At 43.1% G+C, this 10,000-nt stretch overlaps 1 pseudogene across 1 annotated transcript in view; it reads left to right on the top strand.

Moving 5' to 3' along the window:
- The window catches only part of LOC308172842 (calsyntenin-2-like), a 363,997-nt pseudogene extending 357,091 nt beyond the window's left edge, over positions 1-6,906 (top strand). The window contains exons 6-9 of the transcript in view: positions 429-574; positions 891-1,014; positions 6,181-6,365; positions 6,700-6,906. The product of the transcript in view is annotated as a calsyntenin-2-like (transcript). The remainder of the gene's footprint in view (positions 1-428; positions 575-890; positions 1,015-6,180; positions 6,366-6,699) is intronic.
- The last annotated feature ends 3,094 nt before the right edge of the window (positions 6,907-10,000 follow it).

Below are 10,000 nucleotides of genomic sequence, written 5' to 3'. Positions count from 1 at the left end.
CACTACCTCCTTACCGCTAACCCCTACACCCCTACACCTCCATTGTCCATCTATGGTACATACTGTATGTAACCATCGAAACACCTATTCCTGCTCCTCAATAAGCCAATATTGAGGTGGCACCTACACCAACTCCACCTCGGGCATGTCCGTTTATACGGTGGTACATAACCACGGAGAGCTAACAGGTAACCTCTCTAACTAGAGAAGGGACCTTGTTACATCCATTTATTATGCACTGCAATGTTTTATTCAAAAACCATGGCTACATGAATATCTTATCTTACAAACAACAACCCCTTACAAACAACCATCTTACCTACCAGCCAGTAGCCAAATATATGTCCTTGATGAAACCCCCCCCCCTCCTTCCTTCCCCTCCTCTGTCCGAGATTGGTAACCATAGAAACGGTCTCTCTCCCTCCCAGGTGTGGACTCCATGTCCAACTATGAGCAGGTGATCAGACAGGTGCGCTACCACAACTGGCATCCCGCCCAGATCAGTGACAGGAAGTTCCGCCTCACCTGCTCCGAGCTGAACGGACGCTACACCAGCAATGAGTTTAACCTGGAGGTCAGTCCACGTGGGAGGGTGTCTTATATTATGTTCCAATAGGCCTTGGTTGTTCTCTTCTGAGATACAGTACCAGTCAAACGTTTGGACACACTTTCCCCCATTCAATTGAATGGAAAAAAGTGTGTCCAAACGTTTGCCTGGTACTGTATGTTGACATGTTGATCAGACAGTATCCACACCACATACTTCCTACCTCCTATTTCTCTCTGTCAGTCAGTCCAGGATTATAAGTGCTTATTTGATCATGATATATCCAGAGATGTTTATCTTTTGTTATAGAGTATCTATACCTTTTCTCTGTTACCTTGCTCAGGTCAGCGTACTCCACAGCTCGGAGGCTAAGGAGCATGTCAATCACATGGTGGCCCCACCCCAGTACATGCAAGTGGTCCATCATCCAGCTATGGTTCACAATCTATACCCCACCCACAACTCAGGTAAGACTAGAAGACGAATTAGCTCTCTCAACTCATAGGGGAATAGGGGAGACCAGGGAAGAATACCCCTATGAACTCCTAGGGGAATAGGGGAGACCAGGGAGAAGATGTTACGGTTTACTTTCTATAAATCCTTACATTGTGATAACTGTTCAGTTGGCTAACTTGACATGAATGACACGTGTCTGAATTTGTGGTCAGCTAGTTAGCACATAAGACTTAGAAGTCATGGCTGCCAGGGTTGGGGGCAAATGTAACAGTGTTCGAGTTACCTGGGGACAATTGTAACACCGTGTCCTTGGCATGAGGACAGCTCAGATGGGAGTGACCGCTACATTTGCGACCACAGTGAATCACACTTATCAGTCTGGGGCTTGGCATTGCGTGACATTATAATTATAAGGTTCTATCTCCATTTTTGTCAAAATGTATTTTTTTTACATAATCTGATCCATTAGGTGTTTATTCATGCCTGTGTGGTGTTATTCTTAAAACATTGACATTTTTTAGCTAGTAATTCATAAAATACAAAGGTTCCATCTCACAAAACATAATGGAATGTAAAAACATTGACGCTCAATATCTCTGAACTGCCCTAAACGGAGATAGAACCGTATCATTCTAAACGGAGATAGAACCTTATCATTCTAAGCTCACGATTGGGTTATTGTCACCCACCGATGAAATGAGGGACTATGATTCGGTCTCTGTCCATTTGTATGTCACATGCTTTTTATCAGACACAACTGGGACAATTTGTTATGAAACTTGGGTGAACGATGGGTCTTGCTATACAGATGCAGACTTTATAAAATGACACAGATTATCCCAATTCTGACAATACTATGGGGAAAATTCTGCCATAGAAATTCTCTATAGCCTAATGAACTTGGGAATATTTCTGTGAGTGAAGGCTGTTATGCAGCATAATTGAATACAGAAACGGTATCAATATGGAAACCAGAGTTAGGTAACCTAGGTATAGCCAGTTGCATTTGTAACCAAATAATTTTCCTGTGCAAATATGTGGTCTTAGGCTATTCATAGAATCTGTGTTTGAAGTAAATGCGTCTTATATCAAAAGAGTATATATCACGTATGATAGTATCCTAATGGCAAATAATCCATCATCCAACTCCTTTTATAGAGGGGGGCTACATCATTCGAGTGGGACAACATGTTTAATGTACACTTGTTTTTAAACTAGAGACTATAGTGTTAGGCTAGGTCTAGGCTATAGTGTTAGGTCTAGTTAAGATGTAATTTTGTATGTTTGTATTGTTGCTCAGAGAATGAAGATAATTCAAAGCAAAATCAACCATTCCTCACATATTTTGTGAAGGCTTGCTATTTTAACTAATCAGTGTACTTTTAGCTCATAAAAGGGACCCATTTTAAAAGGGCTTGAGATGTAAGTTTGTGATATAAAAAGAACATACTGGTCTCGGCTGAGTGGTCTCTGAGTAATTGCAAAACATTTTACAATGCCCCCGGTCTCTCCTACCTGCAGCATATGCAGGTTTTCATTCCAACCAATTTACTAATCAGCCTCAATTTAAAAGGGCAATCTTGGATTCAGACTATAAGAAAGTGTTCTCCCTGCCTCTTTATTTGATAAACAGCTGAGGTATGGGAATGAGCAAATGTAACCACTCTTAAATACATAGACGGAGATGTAACGTAGGTCTTTACATAGCAATGGTCAAATGTTTAAGTTTGAGGTTACATTATTTGTAACGTGTTTACAAAGCAATCCATTACCGCCCGGTGGCACTCACACCAATCATCATGAAGTGCTTCGAGAAACTAGTCCGGGCCCACATACTCACACGCCTCCCGCCCAACCTGGATCCATACCAGTTCGCCTACAGAGCCCACAGGTCCACAGAGGACGCCATCGCGACGACTCTCCACGCCACTCTATCCCACCTGGAGAGGGGAAACAGCTACGCGAGACTGCTCTTCGTGGACTTCAGCTCCGCCTTCAACACCATCCTTCTAGACAGGCTAGTGACCAAACTACTAGACCTGGGTCTATCACACTCTATATGTGCGTGGATCAAGGACTTCCTGACCGACCGCCCCCAGAGGGTGCGGGTGGGCCCCCACACCTCCACAGCCCTCAGACTCAGCACTGGGTCCCCCCAGGGCTGCGTGCTAAGCCCCATCCTCTACAACCTCTACACCTACGACTTCACCCCCGTCCACCCCAGCAACTCCATCATAAAGTTTGCAGACGACTCCACCGTGGTGGGATGCATCTCGGGGGGGGACGAGGCGGCGTACAGGGATGAGGTAGAGCAACTGAGCAAGCTGTGCAAGGTTAACAACCTGCTGCTGAACAAGTCAAAGACCCAGGAAATCATCGTAGACTTCAGGAGGAAAAAGTCAGAGATCCAGCCCCTGCTCATCGACGGAGAGAGCGTGGAGAGAGTCTCAACCCTCCGATTCCTGGGGATGCACATGCGGGATGACCTGACCTGGAAGGACAACACAAAAGGCACCATCAAGAGGGCACAACAGCGGCTATACACCCTGAGAGTCCTCAGGAAGGAACACAGCAAGCAGGAGATACTGGTGACCTTCTACCGCGGCGCAGTGGAGAGCATCCTCACCTACGGCATCTGCAACTGGTTCTCCATCTGCACAACAGCGGAGAGAAATGCGCTACAGAGAGTCGTGAGAACAGCACAGAAGATCACCGGCGCCCCCCTTCCCTCTCTGGAAGAGCTGTACAACACACGCTGTCTCAGGAAGGCCTCCAAGATCTCCAGGGACCCGACCCACCCTGGGTACGAACACTTTACCAGGCTGCCCTCGAAAAGGCGGTTCAGGACCCTGGCCGCAAAGACAAACAGACTGAAGAACAGCTTCTACCACAGGGCCGTCCAGGCCCTGAACACAGCAAAGACCTAAGTTCTGGGCCCTGGACAGTCTGGACGGATTGTATGGCAGCTGCTGGACTGAAAAAATCAGGTGTAGTGCTGAGGCACAAACATGTACATTTCAAGCCTGCAAACTGTGACACTTTAAATAAATGTGAAACAATCCTATTGTGCAATATGACAACCCTAGTCGTCTATCTGTACAGTATAGTACAGTGGATAGTGTACATAGCCTTTATTTATGTAAACCAGCTCCTTCCCTTCTTGTGATTTTTTTTTAAAAGTGTTTTTTTTTCCCTTTCCTAACACCAGGGGAGCCACCCCTCCTAAATGTCGTTGTTTGGTACCTGTACTGTAGCAATGACAATAAAGTCCATTCATTCATTCATTCATTCATTCATTCATTCATTCATTCATTATAAAGTTTATCGCGACACCACTGTGGAAAGAAACGACGGAGCCTGAAAATGATGAGAAAAAAAATGGAAGCAGACAAAAAAAGTGATTAAAAAATGTGCGATACAGTAGCAAAGCAGTGGCAACTCAATATTGCGTCACAATGGTATTAGTGGGTGTTTAGCTTGTCCCGTTCACACCGAAACAGACCCACTAAACGAGTCAGTTTTCTAATAGGTTGGCCCACTAAATGAGTCAGCTTTCTAATAGGTTGGCCCACTAAATGAGTCAGCTTTCTAATAGGTTCGTAGCTCGGCAATTGCTGGAGAGGATTTTAGTGGGTAGACCCATTCACACCGAACCCTCTCCAGCAATAACCCACTAAATTCCTAGGTACACTATTTGGTGTGAATGGGACTCAAGTTACATTCTTCAATAATCAATGGCTATACAGTATAGAAATCATTTAAAAGTCCTCAAATGCCAGTCCCAGATTGCCGCTGTAAAGGCAGAACTATTTGAAGTATTCTAGGTCATGATTAATTTCAAGTTTCAAACTTACCAAGCATATCGTGAGCTTAGAATTATAAGGTTCTATCTCCGTTCAGGGTAGTTCAGAGATATTGAGCGTCAAAGTTTTTACATTCCATTATGTTTTGTGAGATGGAACCGTTGTATTTTATGAATTACTAACTAAAAAACACCTAATGGATCAGATTATGTAAAAAACTACATTTTGACCAAAAATGGAGATAGAACCTTATAATTCTAACGTCACGATATACCAAAACATGTCCTGCTCACCTGTGACTCAGCCCAGCAGATACACTGGGTCCTTAGAATCAATGTTGTGAACCACTATCACAGCTCAAATCAATAGTTAAAGAGAGCATGGTGAAAATGGGCCTCCAGATCCTACTCTAGTACATTCAGATCCCAATGAATGCTCTACCTTAATTATTCATCCAACTCAAATGGGTCAGCTTAGTGTCCTGGAGAGCTCTATGGCTACTGCTGTGTGTGTGTGTGTGTGTGTGTGTGTGTGTGTGTGTGTGTGTGTGTGTGAGTGAGAGAGTTAGGGAAGGAGATAGACCATTAGCTTAAGAGGAATATGGTTACAGTACGCAGCCAGAGAAACAGAGAGTGAGAGAGGGGTAAAGAGAACAGGACATTCATCATCTTGTGATGGGAGACAGCATACTAAATTAAATCAATGATTACACTAGCATCTTTGACACATGGACACTAATTCTGGGGGCAGTTGCACAACTTGAACAGTCTTCAATGTTTAAAAACTCCTCCTAGGTAAAGGGCATTTCTATCTTTCCTTTTCTGTGGTCATAAACAGAACCCCCCCCCCTCCACCCCCATCTTTCACAATATTTTCCCAGGGACAACCTCACTGTTTCGACCCACAAGTAGTGTGTTAAAAGTGAGTGCATCACACACACACACACACACACACACACACACACACACACACACACACACACACACACACACACACATCACTGCATGTCAGATTCTCTGAGAGTGCATCTGAGGGTCTCTTGTAGCCTCTGTGAGTTTCAGGGCCAAGGATTTGGTCTGAAGATGTCTTTCCTTCACAGACGTAAAGAACAGATTGAATTGAATTATTCATGAAAAGAGGGCCCTCTGTAAATGCATTCACACACTAATAGAACACGCACACATACATTGTCTGCCGGATACAGCAAGTGCAATGTGTTTGATGATATTGCAAGAGGGCACAGATCTCTGTGTGTGTGTGTGTGTGTGTGTTCGTGCTTGCGCGTGTACAGTATGTGTGTGTGCCTGCATGCGTACCTGCGTGCCTGTTCCTGCCTCGGTCTAACTGTTCCTGCTCCTCTTCCTCTCTCCCCAGGCGTCCCCAGTGCTGCCACAGTGGTGATAGTGATCTGTATCGCCGCCCTAGTGGTGGTGGTGGTGCTAGGCATCTACCGCATCCACCTGACCCACCAACAGGAAGGAAAGAGCTCCGACACTGCCAAGGAGAGAGAGCTGGACTGGGACGACTCGGCTCTCACCATCACAGTCAACCCTATGGAGGTCAGAGAGAGCGACAGGAGGGGTGGGATAGAGCGAGTACAGTACAGTATGTATGAGAGGGTAGGAGGTATCGAAGAGATACTGTAGGGCCAGGGTCTGGATAGAGTGTCTGGATAGAGAACAGTGTTGACTATTATGGGAGGAAGTAAGAGGGACTGAGGAGTTAGATTTTGATTCATTGGATGGAATTGAGAGAGACGGCCAGTTAAGGGAAGGAGAAGAGAGAGAGAGAGAGCGGTGGAAGTAAAAGAGAGAGAGGATACAGGTTTGGAGATGTGGAACACTGTAGGTTGTACTACTCTGTCGTAAGACACCTCTCATCTTTCTGATTCAGAACTTCAAGGAGCCTCAAGCCTCTGAGGAAGAAGAGGCCAGTGAGGAAGAGGAGGAGGAAGACGAAGAGGAGGACGAAGACGACATCACCAGCGCCGAGTCGGACGACAGTGAGGAAGAGGAAGAGGAGGAAGCCAGAGTTCCCAGGGTGCAACAGGGGAGCAAGAGGGGTCAGCTCGATTGGGCCAACTCTACATTATCCTACTGAATACATACACATACACACACATGCTGACACATGCGCACACAGAACCAGGAAATCAATCGATTGGATAGAAAATACAATTGTGGCTCTAAGAGTTAGGTAACGTCTCCCCCTACTGGTGAAAACGGTTATGCGATAATGCTATGTGAAGTGATATTTCAGAAACACACACACACACACACACACACACGCACACACACACACACACACACACACACACACATATACTGTACTAGTCATGATCCAGCCTGTAGCTCCGTCTAAAAGACTCTGTCCCATTCTTTTTTGAAGCATCTGGTGTTAATTGCTTACTTACCCTGTGGAACTCCAACACAGTAATAGTACCCAGTGATCTCGGTCCTAAGTCCCAGTCCAAAAGCTTACATCTTACCTAAAATACCTACTGTTTTATACTGAGACTGTGAAAAATATGAAATAATATGAAAATATACTACTGAAATTTGCTTGTCGGACATCTGTTTTTCCACCTACTATTTCAGGGTCCTAAAATCTCTGGAGGAGCTGTGATCTTTGTTGCTCCTTCGTGGTTCCTCTCCCATAGGTAGTTGAAGATATTGTAGGGAACTACTATCCTTGGTATCTGTGTACCTTCTGTGAGATCCAATTAAATGCCATGAAAATTGAAGATAGTCAATAATATTTATTGCATTGATTTGCAGTATTTTAATACCTGAAATATTTTTTGATTTGTTGCAATGGAATATATTTTATTTTATCACTGCTTATTGTTATGCCTGGAGATGATTTCCGGTTGATTTAAGATTATGGCAGAATTCAAATGAAATCTTTGTTTTGTTTTCGACTGGTGCGTTTTTGCCAATGTCATATTTACAGAGTAAAGGTTTAATTTCTTTGGTTATGTTTTTGGACACACTAGGAGAGAGGATGATCCTTGTACATTTGTATATGCTCCTCTGACCTGTAAATACTGCCTAGAGTAGGTGAGTCCCATCCTGAACCCAGCAAACTCCGCCTTTCCCCCATCTGTATGCACACCCAAATATGCACACCAAAACCAGCCCTAATGAATCTGTACATCTGTCATCCCAAACACAACCCCTTCTGTGTGTTTGCTTCATAACATTCAAATGATTCAGATTATTGCTCAGATTTAACAACAGACATAGGATGCTGTTCCTTCAACCTGTGAGAATTGAAATGATTACAGTAGCATAGTTTTACACATGGAAACTAATTTGAGGGACAGTTGCACAACTCGATCAGTCTTCAATGTTCCAGTTGAACTGTATGTAAAGGGCATTTATAGTCGTCTTTACTTTTATGTAGTCATAACCAGCAACCCCCCTCCACCACCCCCATCTTTAACAATAGTATTTTGTATCTGTAGGTAATCCTGGTACCCAATGACTGACTGAGAGCCTTCCCCTGCACCTACAGTAGCAATTCGTGATGTTAGAATTATAAGGTTCTATCTCCATTTTTGTCAAAATTGAGTTTTTTTACATAATATGATCCATTAGGTGTTTATTAATGCCTGTGTGGTGTTATTTTTAAAATGTTGACATTTTTGAGTTAGTAATTCATAAAATACAAAGGTTCCATCTCACAAAACACAATGGAATGTAAAAACTTTGACGCTCAATATCTCTGAACTGCCCTAAACGGAGATAGAACCTTATCATTCTAAGCTCACGAGTTATCTGTCTCTCACTGTCACACACTCCTAGCTCCTTTGGTTCTAGCTGGGGGGGGAGGAGCCATGTCTCTAAGACTCTGTGTATAGCTACATGTCCATGTGAAGTTCTCACAAGTTGTTTAAGGTTACCTCATCTGCTGTGACACCTGTGCTTGTGACGTCACTCCCCTTACACCTGCCCCCCCTCCCCCCTAAAAGAAAACCTTTGGTGAACTTTGCATTGAACCCTGATGTTCTCCCAACGTTTGTTTGAGGAGGAGGAGAAGAGGAGGAAAATAAATATGAACCTTGTAAAATGTTTAAAACCTTCTTTTATTTGTACTTCTTTTTTTTTCTTCGTTTTTTTTACTTTTTCTTTGGTCTGTTTTTTTGTTTCCTTAAACTGGTCACTACAGCACTTTCTGTACATTGGCCAATAAAGAGTTGTTTTAGAATCTGGCTGTGTGTTTCAGTTATTGTGTGTGTGTGTGTGTGTGTTTGTGTTGTGTGTGTGTGTGTGTGTGTGTGTTGTGTGTGTGTTGTGTGTGTTGTGTGTGTGTTGTGTGTGTGTGTGTTGTGTGTGTGTGTGTTGTGTGTGTGTGTGTGTGTGTTGTGTGTGTGTGTGCTCCGTAGTAGTAGTATGCAGTTATGGAATTATATTTATCACTGTGATGTGATTTAACTATCCAACTCCGTACTACGTTAGCGGAGCGAATTACGTGTGAAATGAATGAGCATGCTAGCAGGTGTTTTCATATAAAATGTTAGATATTATATCAGCCATAGCTGACTAGTGAGCCTGCATCAACCTTAATGCTATTCAAGTGCAAGAAGATGACATTTGTCTTCGCCGTTTAAGACACACACATTCATCTGCTGTGGCAGTAAGCGCAGAGCAGTAGAATGACGTCACTGGCCAATAGGGACGTGCGTTACTTCTTTCTGCTGTAAGTCCCGCCCTGACTGGACTCTGAACTTTTTTAGCAAATCTCTGTTTTGCAAATCTATGTTTTTGCTTACGGATCTATGTTTTTGCTTACAAAGTGGGTTTTTTTTCTCACAAAATATTTCTTTGCTTTTGATTTAATTAGGCTCAAGATAAACTCCATATATCTGATACCAAACCGGTCTACTTAACTGCAAGAGAATATGTCCACTATGCAGTGAAATCGGCGAAAAGTAGCTTCAATGACAGCTTCACATATAGACCACTAGATGGCAGCGCACACCATATTGGAGTCTGTATCGTTGTAATATGTAACGTCTGGGTCAAGACGACCATACGAATTATAGAAATACACAAAGATGTAATTGATAAAAGGTGCTATATAAAGTTTATTATTATTATTATTATTATTATTATTATTATTATTATTATTATAAATCGTAGAATTCAAAAACAAACATATAACAGAACACTCAAGAACACCAACAGAAAAT

This window comes from Nansenia antarctica, assembly GCF_963989245.1.
Source record: "Nansenia antarctica genome assembly, chromosome: 17".
Lineage (NCBI taxonomy): Eukaryota > Metazoa > Chordata > Actinopteri > Argentiniformes > Microstomatidae > Nansenia > Nansenia antarctica.
The sequence above is the reverse complement of the archived record's forward strand: the minus strand, read 5'-3'. Positions and strand labels throughout refer to the sequence as shown.